This window comes from Odontomachus brunneus, unplaced genomic scaffold (genome assembly GCF_010583005.1).
Source record: "Odontomachus brunneus isolate Ranch 3 - 2012 unplaced genomic scaffold, Obru_v1 Obru_scaffold_075, whole genome shotgun sequence".
NCBI lineage: Eukaryota > Metazoa > Arthropoda > Insecta > Hymenoptera > Formicidae > Odontomachus > Odontomachus brunneus.
Window position 1 is genome coordinate 481220 of NW_022639525.1, and position 19355 is coordinate 500574.

Consider the following 19355-nt stretch of genomic DNA (forward strand, 5'->3'; position numbering starts at 1 on the left):
ATTGCAAATCAATCGTTTCGTTTCGTCTTAAGATGTGACTTAAACTTTTATTTCGAACACGATTCAGAAAATAATAGTTGAAAAAAAAATTATGATCTCGTTGAAATTAAAGTATGAATAATCGCTCAAATGTAATGTAGAAGTATTTGAGAATAGATTTCATTTGAATAGTGAATGCTTTTAAATCACACTACTGAAAATTTATAGGATGTTCCTGAATTCTATTGGAATTTCTCTAAGCAATTTGATTTGCGAAAATGCCAAGACATCGATGCTTTTCGGGATTTAAGCGACCGAGAAAGTGGTGCTTTTCGCAAACTAAGCCTCGTGCGACCTCGTGTTATCTATTAAAATAGATAACAAGCTCTTTTATCGATTAAATTCAAGTAAACTTTAATAGGATTTTTATTTCAGGTTTAGTTAAAAAGATGTTATGTTGGCAATTAAAAAGTTACCATGAATCTTTTTTCTCTTTCATTTGTTCTCTTTCATTTCTGTAAAAAAAAAATTCTTTTCAAATGGCTCAGAAAACATTTCAGTAAAATTAAGGTTGTAATTTCAGGAGCACCATTAAATAATAATAATAAATTGTTTGACTCTATATTTATGCAGAGTGTATACAAAATACTTGAAAAAAGGGCATATTTCTTTTGTTAAAATAAGAAAAAAACATCTATATAAACCTACAAATACAAGTTATTGCAATATACACTGAGAATACACTGAGATACACTGAAAAAAATATTAAAAAATTAACATATATTTATTAAGTGAGTAACATTAACATATTTACTTAAATCAAGATTCTCTTCATTTAAACTGATCAAACAATAATCGGTTCATATGAAAAGAATTTTAATTTAAGTAAATATGTTAATAGTACTCATTTAATCAAATATTTGTTATTTTTTTAATATTTTTTTCTCAGTGTAGTAAAACAAAGCTTACGTTAACGTTATTATTAAATAATCATAAGTAAACATTAAAATTATAACAAATGCTCAAAATAGTCGCTATTGACAGATATTGACACGGCGGAGTGAGGATTGTCTAAGATTTCGGAGATTCGCGAACAATTCAGTATAATTTCACAAGCATTAATAATGCGTTGGCGAAGCATCTCTTCGTTATCTCAATAGGTGCGAATATACTAAATGCTTTAAATATCCTTATATATAAAAATCTAGCGGATTCAAATCTGGAGAACGTGAAGGCTATGTGACTAGTGCTCCTCTGCCAATCTATCTATCTCTGGATAATTATTATTAAGCATATTTCTCACTTGATGGCTAAAATATGTGTTCCATTTCACCGATCGATACATCGTACGTTATTCGCCGGAGTTCTGAACATACTGCCCGCCTCGTAATACTTTTAATTTTATACTCTGTATACATTATATTAATTAAAAACAATTTTATAACTCTCCAATTCACATATATCGCATAAAGTTCCATCGAATCGGATATTACAAAACAATTTCAACGTGTGCAAGTGCTATTAAGTATGCAAATTTATAACTAATTATATATTCTTGATAATAAATTATGATTTACAGTCAATGCATACATGATATTCAGCGTAATGGTCTGCACAATTTTTTATGATACTTCCGACAATTTAAGAAAAATTTTCTTTCAAGGTTGTTAGGTGAATTTTCAACTGCTTCGTACAAGTTACATTTTGCAATAACAAAGAGTAAAAATATTTTTTGTCATAAAGAAATCAAGTTCATTTTGAATCTTTAGATTTCAGTGATTATATATGAAGTTTGTCTTAAGAAATACTCTCTACATTTCTTGAACTGAAATTTTACTCAAAATCAGTGAAAATTCACTTGAAGCAATAGCGAAGATACCGCACAGAAAAAAAAGATTTGGTTGAATTAACCAAATATCTGGTCGAATATGAACGATCTAGAAATTCCGATTAAAGTAATCCGAATTCTGTTTAAGTTAACAAGATTTTTGGTAGACTAACCAAACATGTCTGATTATTTAACCATACTGAAGTGTGAGATCTAGAGATTTTAAATGTGATCTAGAGATTCAAAATAGTTAAATAACCAGACATATTTGGTTAGTCTACCAAAAATCTTAACTTAAATAGAATTCACTTCAATCGGAATTTCTAGATCGTTCACATTCGACAAGATACTTGGTTAATTCAATCAAATCTTTTTTCCGTGTGCTAATCGGAATTACAAAAGTAGATGTTTCATTAAAAAAAAGAAACTTAGATTCTTAATCTATATAATATTTCTCAAAATTACAGTGAATTTATTCATATATATGACGATGCAATGTAGTCGGTACAATAATTTAAACAATTTTTTTTTTATAAAGTTAGGGGAGCCCCAGGTTGTCACAATTGCGAGTCACTACCCACAGGTTTATATGGTAATCGGTTATGACTAGAGTTGTGCGGAATGGTATTTGGTTCTGAACCCGATTTCAAGATACGTATTATGAAACTGTTCGGAATGGATTCCGGTTGGAATAATTCCGTTGTTCTCTATATTTCTATTGTATTTTCTAGGAGAAACAGAATTATTCTGATCGGAAGTTATTCTGAACAGTTCCATAATAAGTGCCTTGAACAACGTTTTAGTGACCGTTATATCGAGACGACTGACTTCGAAATCGATGTGTAAATAGGTTCAAGTAAGGACGATGGCATACAGGAAAACATAAGCAGTAAGACTTATGTAGTCAAACTGAACAAAAATGTCCTCTACCTTTTTCCTAATAACTTTGTAGATTTTTAGTTATTAATTAAGTAACATTAATATATTATCGCAAACGATCATCTGCCAAGCTATTTTAATTAATAATTAAAAATTTACAAAGTTACCAGGAGAATGGTAGAGGACTTTTTTGTTCAGTTTGATCTAATGTATAAGCACACAAAAGCAGGCATTGCCACTACAGCTTATCTACCATATCTCGCGGGATCATTCACAAATCTTCTTTAATTAATATCTCAATAATTAGTGAAAATATCATAAAACGGTAGAACTTTTATGTTATATATATATATATTATATACAAAAAAAAATATACACACATATATATATATATATGTGTGTAAGTGTGTATGTATAATTTATTAGCCAGTAATGCTCATTTTTAATGTCTAGATAAATAAGTTAGCTAACGGTTAAACGAAAGAAATGACATTATAACATGAAAACTCGTAACTAACTGCCAACCAGTGATATGACGCTTATCTCTGCTTTTTAAGATTTTTACGGAATATCATAACCTCAATTTTTATTTGCTACCTAATTTTAAAATACCAATAGCAGGTATATAGTTAGATTATATATATTTTAGAATAGAAAAACAGCATCACCTACTTTATCATATTTTTAATGGCTAGACTGAATAGTTATATCATAAAATCGATTGTATATTTCGGTGAATAATCACCTAATAACGAATTAATAACGAGTTAGGAAGTTTAGTCTAGCTTGTACTAGCAAACTACTATCTTTTGACTCAAGCCAACTAATTGCATTTCTACGTGAACGGTTGCCACTTTACTTTTCGAGTGGAATTTCACTCAACGAAATGTAGAGAATAGCTTGAGTTCCATTTCATGTGATCTAAAGGTCCATTCTCTCGAGAAAAATTCCTTATCAGCTTGCTTTAATTTTGATTATCGATACCATTATATCGGGAATCAGTTATAATTCTGATTATCGATACCATTATATCGGGGAAAGTTATTCTATCGGAAAGACCTCGCGTCGGTTTCTCTCGTTACGAAAATGGACGTACGCTGCTGCACTTCCAAGTCCACCGATTGCCTTTCCGTTCAACGGGACACTCGAATACACGGCTCCGTCTTAACGAAGTAAGCGCGGAAACCTGTCGAGGAACAGTTCTCCTCCGATACGATCATCTGCGTCTCTTTATCGATCTGACATGCTAAGAGAAAAAGAAAATCGATCTAACTAAAATTATAGTTATTTTTGGTCCGAATTTTTTGGTTATTCTAATATAAAAATAGTAGTAGTGACATATATATAAAGTTATTATCACATTATAATAGTTTTTTGATAAAAAAATTATTTTTTTTCATCATAATTTATAGTAATTATTGTGTGTGTATATATATAATTACAGTTACAAATATTAAACATTTCCTTTTCAGTGCGCATCTTGTACTAAAAATATTTAGTGTCTTCAGCGAAACTGTTTAGTTCAGGCGCCTAGTGAAGGTAACCAAATATCTTGTTTTAAATAATAAAATATTTAATTACTTCTGCTAAATATCTTTATGCTTTGTCTTCACAACTAAATAATTTTGTTCTTGGACTTTATATTAAAAAATTAAACACTTTAGTTAATTTATCCATAAAAAATGCACAATAAAAAATTTTATTTTACGTAAACTAAAAGAATATCTTATAAACATAGTTTTGTTCTTACGCTACAAAATACGTTCTTACGCATTAAAATACAGATTTCATATGCAAGAAAAGATTTATAATAGTTTATAACAGTTTTAACTAGATAGTTAAAACTATCTTGTTCTCCTAAATAAGCAATTTGGTTACGCGCATCAATATCGAGCACTCTTTTAAATTATTATTATTGGGAAAATATATAACTGTACGTTAATCAGAATATATGTAGACAATATACAGGGTGTCTCAGAACAATCTATGAAGCTCTCGTGAGAACATAGAGCGGGTTAAAATAAACATAAAAGTCGTATACTGTTTTGCGATATTCGTAATAATAACCGAGAAATTAATTACGAAAGATTAAGGAAAAGTGTGTACTGAATGGTAGAGAACGGACTGCTCGAGTCACAGCGCAGCCCACTAATATAGCGCGCGGATGTCGAGCGTGGTGATTGGAAGACAATGCACTATTGCCTATACTTATTCCGCTGTACTCCTACATTTCGCCTCGGCGCGGTGCGACAAGATGTAGAAGCGTTAGAAATATAAGCAGTGTATATGCGTTGTCTTCCAATTGCCACGCGCGACATCCGTGCGTTATTAAGCGCTGTAATGCGAGCTGTCCATCTTCTACCATTCAGCACACGCTTTTCCTTAATCTCTTATAATTAATTTCTCGGTTATTATTACGAATATCGCAAAACGGTACAGAACTTTTATGTTTATTTTAATCTGTTCTACGTTCTCACGAGATCTACGTTCGTAGATTGTTCTGAGACACCCTATATAATACATCTATTAACTGAAGAAAGTAGGTAAGACAGATGACTCATAATCTAAAGATTCGAATCGTATCAGTGATAAAGTGTTTTCCAAATATGATAAAACATTGAAGCAATTAAATAAATAATTTTAGGTAAAATCTTCATATACTTAACATCTTAGGAGTTTAATTAAGAAAAAATGATAAGTTTCTAATCGGAAATATGAGTATAATTTTATTACTATTTTGAAATTAATTAGTTATTTAAAATAATAAAATTATTATTTATGACAAAGCGATATTCACGTTATCAAACATTTTTGTTACCATAAATATATTCATTTAACGTTATTCAGCGCTTTTGGTTATCATAACAAAAACATTATTGTTTTTTGTTATTTACGTAGAAACAAAATGTAAATAACAAAGAAATTTACAGAAATTAAACAGTTCTGTGTGATATATTTTAACCAAATTACTCTTTGCCGTTATAACCACATTTTCATAGAACTAAACATTTTTCCTAGTATGTCCTCATTCAGTTCTCCCACAAGCAACACTAGTCGTTATCAGTCGAGACATATTTCTCTTGAACAACGTCTATTAGCCGGCCGATAAGAACAGCCGTATTCTAATTCTTTAGGAGCGAACTTCAGCACATGAAATTTTTCCAATGATCATTGCGGCACGCGCAGCCACAACCGCGGAACTCGCTCCAAAGTGGCGATAGTAGAGCTCATCCCGAGACACGAGACGTTTAATTAATAACCGAGTCTCTCGTGGCGCTCAGGCCTGAAGCACGCTTATCGCGAGCATATTCAGCCGCTGGCCACGAAGTCGTAACCAGGGTCAATTCGGAAAAGGAGAGAGCGGCAGCACGTTGTCGCCGGCACGTTGTCTAACAATGCGGTGAACACTCGGCCCGTAATTCGGCCGGCCAATGGCGGCGAGATAACTACGTTATGTAGGATTTCAGTCGGCCCCGTGAGCGGGTGAAATTTCAGCAGGATAGCGCGAGCGTACCCCGGGGTGCAATCCACTTACACAGCTAATACCACACCGTACCGTGTGCGCCTCATCTCCCCGCGAAGGCGGAAGGAGATGGAAGGAGAGGGAGTATTCTATTAACGTCGAGACACTTTGGCCGACATCGGGGTCCCAAGGATGTTCAACGGAGCTGTGACTCCGCGTGCAGTCCTTTAACCCCGCAGCCAAGCGGAGCGGAGGCGAATTTTACGCGCGCCAGATAAGGAAGGAACGCGTCCGTTCTCTAAAGGCGAGACGAGGATTCGCGATAGAGCGCGATCGTCAAGTCCGAGATCGGACTGTACTAGCATTGCTCATGAAACGTACGCTCGCTCGAGTTATCGGGCTGCCCGTATAATCTCCGACGACCGTTTAATCGAGCGCAGTGATCGAGGCTCGGACGTGGCGCATCGGATCCGTCGTCCCTCTCGCCGTCGCGTCGAGAGAGCGCGAGTAACGATTGGGACAATCGCAGCCACTTTGTGAGGCGAATAGTCCCAACGAACGATCAGACGGCCATCGCGCGACTCTCGCGTTCAACGAGAGCAAAGGCCATGGCGAATCGTTTGGGAAGTAGGACGATCGCGGATTAGATCGCGCGATTACGTATGCGGTGACAACGACAGCATAGGGCCTGATTAGGGAATGGGGGTGGGATCGCTCAAATCCATTCAATCGTCTCGTGACCCATTGTGAACGCCGCTTTCTCTCTGTGTGTCTATCTCTCCCCCTCCCCTCTCTCCCTCTCTCCTTCTGTGCGCAAGCCTATGAACTATGTCTATTGTGTTAAGGAGCTGTCATTAGCACGCACACGCCATTAGTGAGCGAGTGAGCGGCTGTTTACGTGGCCTCTGATAAAATATTGCCCGCCTCAATGGCGGCTTAATTGATTCGTCGGGGAATTCTTAATTGCGACAGGTACCGAACGTGTGCGTGCGCCACGCGGCGGGAGCATTAACGGCGCACACTCGGTGTAATTTTTCTCTCTTTCCAATCGCCCGATCGGACACGTTTAATTAATTTCGCGTGATAGCATCGCCGCACCAGATCGCGAGCTATCGCAGAAATGCCGGGCAAACCGGTCCGAGTATCTCAGCGTATCTGGTTGCATATACGCTCGCGCACATTATAAACCGATCGCTTGGAAGTTCCGTGCGATTAATGTCCGTTTGAAATTAAGCGCGTTATTATGTCGGCACTTCGGGAGGTGCTTTACCGCGCGAGAACGGGCTTTCATTCTGCTCTCCTACTGATGTCGTCAGTTGCTGGTACCTGAGCCCTTTTCCTCGTTATTATTTTAAGGGTTTTTTTACGGGAAAAAGAGGTGCCCGGAACTCACAAGAGAGAAATAAAGGAGAAACAATATCATTTTCATGCGCTACAGACTTATATCAACTTTAAAGCAGTTTCTGAACTGCACAATACATATGTGTACTTAATGTAAGAATATTATTCATGAACTTTAAAATATTTTTTGAAAATTTTGTTCCCACAGAGATTACGGAACACGTTCCAGTGCGTTCAGCCAAAAGAAAATCATGATTAGTTTTATTATTTCATCTTATTTGTTCTTTGAATCATTTTATATGTAAAAATGTTAATGTAAGTTTAATAAAATGTATCTACATGGAAAATATTTTCTAACTGAATTCCATCGCGATTTCCCCAAAAAATAATAAACTCCAATTGACAAATCTGCATACATCAAAAACAAGTTTTGCAATAGTTAACAAATACATTTGGTTGAGCATTTCAAAGTAATATTTAGTAATTAGTATAAAATATGATGAAAAAAAAAGTTATAAGCCGTTCGATAATAAATACAAAATAATTGATAAAACAAATTCTTTGTTTAATTGACCGAATTAAATGATTTGATAAATAATACCAAATAATTTGGTAAAAATTACTGAATACTTAGAGTATTATTAAAATATCTGGTACTTTCATATATTTATCATTTTATTTATATTTATCACATAATATGGAAAATATTACTAAACATAAATATGATTTTATTTAACAAATTGGTAACACGTATTACATAAATTAGTAACAGTCTCCAAGAGTCTTAGCAACAGATACCAAGCCTTGACAACAATTGGCAACAAGCCTTGATAAGAATATTTGTTAATATGTATTAAATTATTTTATTATATTTATCTACATGTTTAGTTGAAACTATTTCACAAAAGTATTTGATAATTGTTATCCAAGCTTGATGATTAGTATAAAATCTTTTTTTAACGTGGACTCACATTGAAAGTGCAATATTCCAAACACGCAAATCGAACTAGCAAATCCAAAGTATAGTGGGATTAATCATTCTTTTCTTTCAGTGTATACCACGAGTTTGTATATCTGAGTAGGATCAGTGAATTTTGGTACTTGATTATAGAAATACTCGAATTATACTGACAACGCTACCGCGTACATAAATGACACAAATATTGGACTTTTGATGTTCCGCAGTCAGATCGTCGCTTCGCAAAACCCATCGTGGGACATTGGCAAGGAAGACAGAGTTGCAGAATCAACCAAGGATCCACGGTCGCCGCCGCGATATTAGAGCTTATGTCACGATTCGCATCGTGACTCACGAAGTATTATTAGTCGCCGTTCGTTCTCGTGACTTCTACGTAGGGAACCAGCTACCAATTGGTCTCTGATGTTTCTCCTTGTGGTCGGGGTCGTCTCAGAACTCACGGACAGGAAGTTGCGGGGAGAACCATGGGGGATGTGCCGGACAGAACTCGATAAATCTATCCGTTCACTCAAACGAAGCTACGTACACATGGCTACCGCTGTACTGTACCTACCGTAACCTAACAACCCGTATAGCGCGCTAAACCACCAAATTTCGACGCCCCCGCCACTCAAAGTTTTCCCTTTACTGTAAGCCATAAGACGAGTAAACTGAGAAAGTTAAAATGCGACCAAAACGATCGAACTTAATTGATTTTCCAACATCGATACGCTAATACGACCGGTAAATGCCGCCGTCGCTTAATCTCCGGGCGTGGTTAATACGAAAACGCCAACAAATTCCTGTCCACGCAATTAGTTGTGATCTCAGCTTGACAAACTGGCGCACCGACTTGTAGCACTAATAATTAAAGGCCGGAAGGCTCATTAAGGTATCGTGACTGTGCTAATGACAAGTACAAAGTAAAGAATGACGGGAAATTCACGATGAATTGCGCCTTGCGCCATCGTTATTTACGTACGTGTTTATGCAGAATGACTATTAGAAAGTTGCTGATATTAAATCGTTATATTTTCGCCCCGATCAAACTCGTCAATTTCAATTACTGCAAAAGTCACTTAACAAAAATGAACATGAGCGATCTTGAAATGAAAAGGCTTTCGATACTATCGAAGAATAATTCGACACCATCGTGAAAACAACATGGCGACTTTCGATGTATCGAACCCCAATATTTCTTCATTTATCTGGAGCTCTAAATAGCATTTCACGTTAGAAGGAGATAACACGTACACTCGCGGTTAGATAAGTTGTCCGCTATTTTTTATGTGAAATCTGGGACATATTTGTCTTGTCCAATAGGAGAGTTTTCCTATTGGAAAATAAATTTTCCCATTGGGCAAAACAATGTGTTCCAATTCTCATACAAAAAATAGCTGACAATTTATGTGATGTACACTCAGTCGCAAAATAGTTTCGACACTTTTTTCCAATGGATTTGCAGCGCTCAAGATTGTCATAATTGTCACTACTGACTTGCGCAGTAATTGGCTAGTAACAAAAGATTGTAGCCAATCGCTGCAAAAATTGGTCAATAGTAATTCGCAATTATGACAATCTTGAGTGTTGCAACTTCATTGGAAAAAAGTATGGAAAACATTTTGCAACTGAGTGTGTCCATTTGTCACCGTGGAGAGCAGAAAGAAAAAAGGGTATAGTCTTTTTGCTTCAATATGTTTATACTTCAATGGAAATGGAAAGTTACGTCAGTTTGTGTTTTCAACGTATTCGACTCGTTGCTGGTCGAGGAAGTCTCTAAAATGCACACTAATTGATATATCTACATTAAAAAAAAAGTATATCTCCGAAAACCATTAGAACAAAACTATAAGTACAATTTTAGATTAATTTGAATGTTCCTATGTCAGTCGAGTCTGCGTCTTGTATTATATGTGTACGAGTTTTTTTTAAGGTCTCATCTCTATAAGAGGCCACTATAATAAATATATCAGATGTAGTCTTGGTAATGTAATTAGACTCACTCGTATGACTTTTGACAATGCAGTATTGTTTACTCTAGGCTACATTATTATCAGTATTAGATCACATTTATTAAAAATCTTTCACCATGGAACTCGTACGAAACAAGACAAGAAGCGTCAAGATTGTAAGAAACTCATAGCACGACACACTTTTGTCAAGTAATAATAATAAAATTTGGATATATAAAATTGTCAACACAGCTGGAATTATACTCTGAAACATTTTATAATTATAGAACTTTTATTGAATTATTGAAATTTATCGTCAAAAGTTGTAATATTTGCTGTCCTCTTATATTTTAGAAGGAAGAGGCAAAATGTTCTACAAAAGTTCTACGAGTTGTTAGCATACTATTTTATTTTCGATTTTTTGATATTAGAAATGTAAAATTGTTTTCAACTTCTATCAGAAAGTTGTAACTTTAGTATTATAAAAAATACCACAGAACCTGTCAATGTGTTTTATAAATTTTGAGAATGTCGTGCCTGTTTCATAGATAGATGTAATGCTAATTATCCAGGGTTTTCTCGATTTTCCGACATCGTTCCGACAAATCGCGTCCGTGCGAAATCACATGTCTGTTATTAGTTTTATCAATTAGGATAAAGTGTGATTTCCCGACACTACAAGTGAAATGTTTAAAAACGAACTCAATGAACATTATTTTTACACCAAAGCACATTTCTTGATGAACAGAATAACATAAATAAACGAAACTATTAGTTCCCGGAAAGAGAGAATCCTAATGTATATATCCGTCACTGTCCCTCTTTGATCTCGAAAAGTCTTGGAATGGGCAACCACTTCCGTAAAAGAGATTTACTTGAAATTCTTCAAAGTTACCGGGAACGTTCACAAACGGTTCTCGGAAACTAAATTCTTCCTTCACGCGACGCAAAGGGACTCAGTAAGGAATTTCCATTTTACGCAAGATGGAGCGACTCCATATCGTAAGAAGATGCTTCAAACGATTTACGAAGTATACGAAAATAGACCAATTGCTTAGAGATGTCCTATGTTCGTCAACGTGGAGGATTCGTCTGAAAATGCTTTATTCGCCAAATTCAACTCTAATAATCTTTTTTTCTATTCTAAGGTTATATTAGGCTTACATTAAGGACAATTGTTGTACTGGAAAGCCGTGGACCATAAATAATTTGAGAGCAATTACGTATATAAAAATAAATAAAAAAACTAAGTCTCAAAGTAACGAAAATTTTACTGCAGAAACTGTAATATCGAGTCAATTTAAATAAAAATCAAGTCAGATCAACAATTTGAGAATTGTGGGAAAATCGTGGGAGAGTTGGAACTATATGAAATTTAGTCAATAGTGCAAGGTTAACGTATTTAAAACGTAATTCTATGTACGAAGCGCGTGTTCAATAACTAAAAATACATCGATCAATAAGGAAATTTGTTATGCCAATGGTGGCCAAACTGACTTTGACTACTTCGCTTTTGGTTAGCAGTATGAGAATAAGTTTTGGTTAAACTAGTAGTGAATAACAAGTATTTAAACTGGTGGCGCCGATCCAAAATCCCGTCAAATGCAATGTTTGTTCCGCCTTTTAAAGGTAAAATATGACCGTCCAGTGAAAATTCACAGATGAAAATCCCGGTAAAAATTACGTTTACGATGTCTACTTGCTCCATAACAATGCATGATCTTGCATCGCGCCCCACACTGTGTGTCACCACTGCGTTATTGAACATTTTCAAGTGGGATCTTTTAGACCATCACATACTCTAAACTTCACAGCCAGCAATTTTAACTTGTTTTTTCACCTAAAGAGACATCTGTCCAAAAAGTTCGATAATGATGAAACGAAAAAACAAGTCATGACGTGTCTCAAAAAATTGGCAATACACTACAAATCCAATGCGTTATTTTAAACGCATAAACGTGTAATTTGGCTGAAGCCCCTTTTACACGTGTCTTATTGTTTTAAGTCACGTCATTTGACACGTTTAAGTGTAAATTACAATTTAATGTGCTTAAATGTGTTATAGGCGTGATTTAAAACAGTAAGAAATGTGTTAAAAAAAGACTAAGCCAAAATAATTTGAATTTATAGTGTAGCAGTGATTTACATTTCTCTTTGTTTTCGATTTTATGTTTCTCATAATACTTTATGAAACATGCTTCTCATTTCAATAAAAATAATTACTTATTTCGAGTGTAAATAAAATATATTTACAGATTAATATTTGCATTCTTTTTTGTACAATTTACTTTTATAAAAATTCTTTGTAATTTATTAATTTCCTAACTATATAAAAGTTACTTAACGTATTAAGCTGTTGAAATGTGTAAATAAAGAATAAACGCATCTTTTTAACATGTTGCAAGTTTAATAATAAAATACGTTATCTTGTTATACATCTCCAAGACGTCTCCAAAATATGTTCTCATTATTACGCGTAAGATATAAAATGAACATATTACACACTTACATGTGTAATATAGATAAAATGGTTTCTGGAAATTACACAAATAAGAGTCAAATTAACACATTGGGATTTGCAGTAAAGATATCTATAATTCGAGCATACAGAAGCTGGTTCCCAGACTTAAATGTTTGGTCATTGGCAGAGATTATGTGGAAAAATAAAAATAAAATATTTACTTTCAAGAACTTTTAATTTTGTTATATATAGTATATAACTAGTAGGAAAGTCGCAACATTTTTTTCATAATTTTTTTTATTTATATTTTTATTTATATTTTTTATATTTTTCAGAAAATAACTTTTCCTGTTGGATGCGTACTAAGGTTTATCGTAATAAAATTGTTGTAATCTTTCCGTCGTTGATTGTACAAAAATTAAGATGTATACTATATATATATATATATATATATATATATATATATATTTATTTATAGGAGAATAATATTTAATATTACTTTGTAGAAAATTATGTGTGTATATATAATATTTACGTGGACGAGAACTGACAAATCACTTTATTTAGCGAAGCGTGAATTTCGATCTTTGCATGATGGAGTTGCACACGGGACTCCGTTGCGTGGCTGAGGCGTACGATCTTAATCGCGAGGTCGGAGTAAATGAGGCTAATTAGGATTTAACGTATGCGGTCGGGCTAATGAAGCTCAACGACCGGTAGCAAGTTTGCACCGGAACCAGTAGTTGGCGTAACCAAGGCAACTTCGCGCTCAAAAGGCGAGATATAGAGCTCGCCGCCGTGTGTCTTAATGTACTTTAGCGACTATAAACGGCTTCACGGGGTGTCCGTGGCGGCGGTAGTCGCGCCACCGCAGTATGACGCCTTGTATAATAGACAAATATCAATATTTAACTACACATTTTATCGTCCAATTATGTATGTCGCTCACTGACGCATCAAGTTTACGGTAAGTTCAGGTGGAGAACATTTAATGAAACACTACGGGAAATGTTCTCTCTCCCCATGCCGTTCTACAACGTCGAACGTCGTTATAATTAAGAGAGTTAACGTGTTATCAACCGTTCTAGTAGAATCTTATAATAAAAGTCCTTACAGTAACAGTGGATTTGTCAAAATCCTGCAAGAGAGAGGATATTCATAAAATCTCAGTCTTGTAGCTAAACTGCTATGCAGCACTTCATAATAGAACTGTACCTCCGTATAGTACATCTTGGGTAATGCTAATGCCGGCGGTACTATAACTTTCAAGTTCCATTATTCAAAAAGTACTTAATGAAAAAATATGTTATTATAGTATTTTAGAAAGCTTTCGAGAGATAAGCTACAAAAATATGTAATAAAAAATAGGGGGTTTCGTTAAAAAAATTCAAGGTCAAACTGATAAGATCAGTAAATAGATCTTTTGAAACCCTACAACTTTTACCTAAAACACTTGCCTAAAATTCTTACTTTTCGAGATATTCTGCCGTGTCGGTATTTTTTATACACCCTGTATATTTACAATATAGTATATACATATACACGCGTGCACGCGCAGGTACAGATTAATGCTGTAATTCTAAGCAGAATCGTAAGTCTCGTAATTCTCTCTCTCTTGTTCTTGTAAAATTCGTCAGAACTTATGAGTAGATTTACAAGTCTATACAATATCATATGTTGTACAATTACTTGTAAATATCGTAATTTATAACATGAAATTGTAGATATTTACGAGTAATTGTACGACATATGATATTGTATAGACTTGTAAATCTATTCATAAGTTCTGAGGAATTTTACGAGAACAAGTTACGAGACTTACGATTTTGTTTAGGATTGCAACATAAAAATCGGAACATTTCGACTATTGCTGCAATTCTAAGCAAATATACGAGTAAATCGTAAAACCATAAAGTTGTAGCTTACGAAAAAACAAAAAAAAAAAAATCGTAGATATTTATGAGTTATTATATGACATACGGTCCGCATAGAATTGCAGATCTACTCATAAGTTCTTACGAGTCTTACGAAAACAAGTTATGAGTTTTATAATTTTGTCTAAAATTACAGTATATATTTGTTATCATCTTCGAAATTACATTTTTATTATATTTTGTGTAGCAAAGTCGGTACTTTCATCTCTTTTGTTCAAGGAATAATAACGATAAGATAAAAGCGGTCATTACTAATATATTGATGATTATACTATCTTTTTCGTACTTTTTGTGCATATATATGTATCTTATATAAATTATATGTTGCTTTGTTTTATCATGCTAGTAAAAACATAACCATATATATAAAAACTTTTCTGTAAACTTTTATATAATTGTAGTATCTCTTAATTTTATGTAATTTTTCCTAAAATTTTATATAATTTTAAGCTTTTAGATTCACAGTGTGTAAAGATACAGAAATATTCTTTGGAATTTTCCTGAGCAAATACACGTGCGGTGCGTAGAACTGAAGAATTTTTATATCAAGTAATAAATATTTACGCCAACTAACACAGCTCTGGATATCAATTTTAAAAGTTTTATCATTTTCGTCATACATTCAGCAATACTCTAATTTATTATTGCACGTACTTTCAGTAAAAGCATTTGTAATTCTTTGCAATCAATATAACATAAACATCATAGAAAAAGTTAGTATTTTTTTATGGTAAAGTTTTTCAAGTATGGCATTCCCTTAAACGAAACAAAAGTGGCAAAAATAAGATTCTCACAAAACTAAACGACTCTTGCTGACAGACTAAGAAAAGCAATATGAAATCATAAGAGGAAGTCGATTGTGATATTGCCGGATATGCGGGCGTCACTTTTATACAATAGATAAAAATGTAAAGGTATTTTATACAACAGATAAAATATCTCTTCCTTCCTTTCTCTCTTCTCCTCTTCTTCTCTCTTTTTGTTTATTTCTCATTGCTTCTATTTAACTTATTTATGCATTTTGAGGGATATTGTCCCAGAGCGCACAATAAATAATGCTTCCTCTCTCTCTCTCTTTCTCTGACTCACTCACTCACTCTCTCTGGATATATTTATGCGTGATAAGAGGATATAGGATACATTAGAGGATATAAAGGCGCGAAGTCGACCGATAGAAGTGCCGACTGAAGTGAGATAAAAATCAGTAGCTCGAAACGTTCGTACGTGACCTCACCTTTTAACGAGATACTTTCACGGCGTTTCTTATGCGCGCCCGAACCAGCTCGCGGCTAGGTTATATTCTTCTGTAAAAAGTAGCACAGCCCGAGGATCCGTCCAGATGTATTTCTCGCGAGAGAAGTGGTCCACCAGTCGTGTTATGTAAAGTGTAGAGCTACTGTCATACTACTGATATACCTCATTAACGATGATACACTAGCGCAACGCGCACTATAATCCGAACTTAACGAAGGGTAATAACGCGACAACTGTACTATCGACAATTAATAAACCCGGATAAACGTTAACTAGATGAATAATTCGAAAAGTTTACGCGTTTGACTTTGCACGTACACATATGCACACAATAAAGCAGAATATGTCACATGTTAAACGATATATGAGACACACTAACCAATGTCATTGATTATCTTCACATTTAGTTAAACGTGATTTATCATACGATTGGCAATATGCATATATGACGTCGGGATTACATTTCAAATGATTATGGCCGAATTTTCAAATGATTATGGCTCGAAATAAATTTCGAGAAATTTAATTTCCGACTGTTCGGGCTATTCGGACGCAATTCACGATCGATATAACGAACGCGAGATAAGAATAAAATAAGGAAATATGATTTGCATGGAAAAACTGGGAGGCTGAAACCGGGAAGAGACAGCCACGCTGTTTAGCATAACCGTGTGCCACGAGGTCGTTCCCACGACTGGGACGCCGAACAGAGAGAAGATGTCTAGTGCTCCTCCGAGGTTCGAACCGTTTCCATGAAAGAACGACGTAGAGAGCCGCGCCGACATAGCGACTTCTAACGAACGGCATGTATGTGCAAGAGAATGTATATGTGCGCGTGTATGTGTATGCGCAGCATACGTGTGTATGCACGAGCGCAGGAGGATCGAGCTGCTCGTAGAAGAGGAAAATAACGGCCGAATGAAAAATTCGAATTTCAAGGTACGGACACCCGGAAGGCAAAGACGGTATGTCTTCGAACTTCGATCGTACGACCGGCGGGAGACTCCCCGCGGATTTAGGAGGCGTAACAGGTGATTCTTCCTCGTCGCAGGATACGTTCCTGTGGCACTTTTGAAATATGATTTGGTCACGATTTTACGTTGCATGTCCGCCCGCCCGCGTCGCAATTAATGTCGGTGTATGGAAACAATGCCATCCATTCTTCCGGTCGCGCCGATGAAAAGAGCCGATTTACATTCGCCGTCGCGATATTAAATCTCAACGTCAACCGAAGAAGGAAATACACGGGTTATTATAAAATTTTCTGAAGTTAAAACTTGTGCTAGTTGATGGTTTTTTAGCAAATTATTTAAAAGATTCGTCGTTTTTCTGTTAGATATTGTTAGATCAGGATTTGTAGATAGTTGTCAATTTCGGTGTTAAAGAGAAGAGGTAGGAAAATTGTTGGTGTAAATGAAGTGCACAGGTCTTCAAACTATTTTTCTCGTGGTACATATTAAACTAACTATTTAAATTTATGTAAATGATAAAAAGACCTTCTAAACTACTTAAAACTCCCGTACACAATTGTAGTCACTTTGATGTTATCATTGTAAAGATGTATTTTAAATATAATAAATGTTAAAGAGTGCGATCAAGTATCTATAGGACACTGACGCTTAGATTCATAGCCAAGAAGTTTTGAAATTTGGGTTTAAAATAAAGCTTATGGTGCTAATAAAGATTACAAATATGTAAGTGCTAAAATGGTCGGATTTCAGGTTCCACAGATATAGCCCATTGAAAATTATTCAGACTACCTCAGATCTAAGGTTTAGAATCTGAAGTTACAATGTCGTGAAAAGATCTATAACTAAATACTGATTGATAATACTGTCAGAAGTGATAAGTCTAGTCGAGACGTGATTGCGCGTAGTAAATGCAATAATCGCAGCTACAGTTTAACGCGAAGAGCACTAGCATCATCTTACGGAAATGAAATTTTGAATGGAAATATTTTCCATATCTCTTTTTAGAACCTGAGGTCCTGATACTTGCATATTTGTAATCTATGCACCATAAATTTTATTTTAAGCTCAAAATGGTTTTAAAACTTTTGGCCGTACATCTGGGCCACTCTTGATCGCACTCTTTTTGTATAATTTTGAGCATTTTGATTTAAGGAAATAAACTCATTAACACAAATATCAATAGTACAATTATCAATGTAAATTAAGTAAGCATAACATTGTAACGAAAAAATCACATCGTCGTAAAAATAATTTACTTTGTTCAACGTCTAGAACAAATACCCAGTCTCAATATTGTGAATTTTATTCATAACAATCATCAGTACTTTGAAAGCGAATAATTTCGATTTCAATTTTGTACACATATGACTAGTATTTTGCATTGTTCCTACTTTTATTGTAATTAAAATATTATTATCTGCAATTCGTTCACAAAGCTCTTTGTTGGAATTAATCCATGTATAATCCGTGAATTGGTTTGTAACGAGTTTTTTCTTTCCAAGGACTCGTCCATCCGTGAAGTGTTCGGGTGAATTCCATTCCACGTTCAACTCGACGTCAACGCGTTTGTTAATTAATGGAATTATTCGCACGCACGCGGACGAAATCGCACGAAAGTTATTTCACGAAGTTCGATATATGAATTGCTGGGGCTTCTCTCGCTTGTCATTGACGTTCTCTCGCTTGTTCAAACGTTGCGTTCAACAGGGACGAAGCGCGCGCGCGCGGGATGCAACGTTTAATTTTGGGTATTGCCGCTATGACGGCACCACTGCGACTATTTCACAAGGGCGCGTTCATCAAATTACGCTTAGAGGATTATACTTAACTCTGACGCAGGATATCCCCTATCTCTGCCTGTCTCTACCTGAAGATGATTACGGGACCGTGCTCGCACGTCGGGATCGCGCGAGCACGTAATTCTTCCGTTCTTTCCTCTTCCAGAGAAATCTTCGGGAGGTCTTTTCACCTTTTTATTTCCGAGACAGACACATATATACCTGCGAGTATATATGTATAAGCCGTAGGTTTCCTGTCGAAGGTGATAGTAGTAGTGTGGGTAGTAGCGGTATATAACCCGCTAGTGAGAATAGGAATTTCGGCGCGACAACTTCGACGTGAATCATCAACACGATAATGTGATCGCAGGTGACCGGAAAACTATTGTGTTAGGTGTCTTCCGGAATATACCTGCAACTTCGGGTATCCTACGATTTTATTCTTTGTAGTAAAAGTAAAACTATGTTCGTGTTTTTTACGACGATTGGTTTCATTTTTTTTTAGCGAAATATCGCGAGTGCAAAGAAAATTCTTCATTCTTGCCGCGTCATGTTGC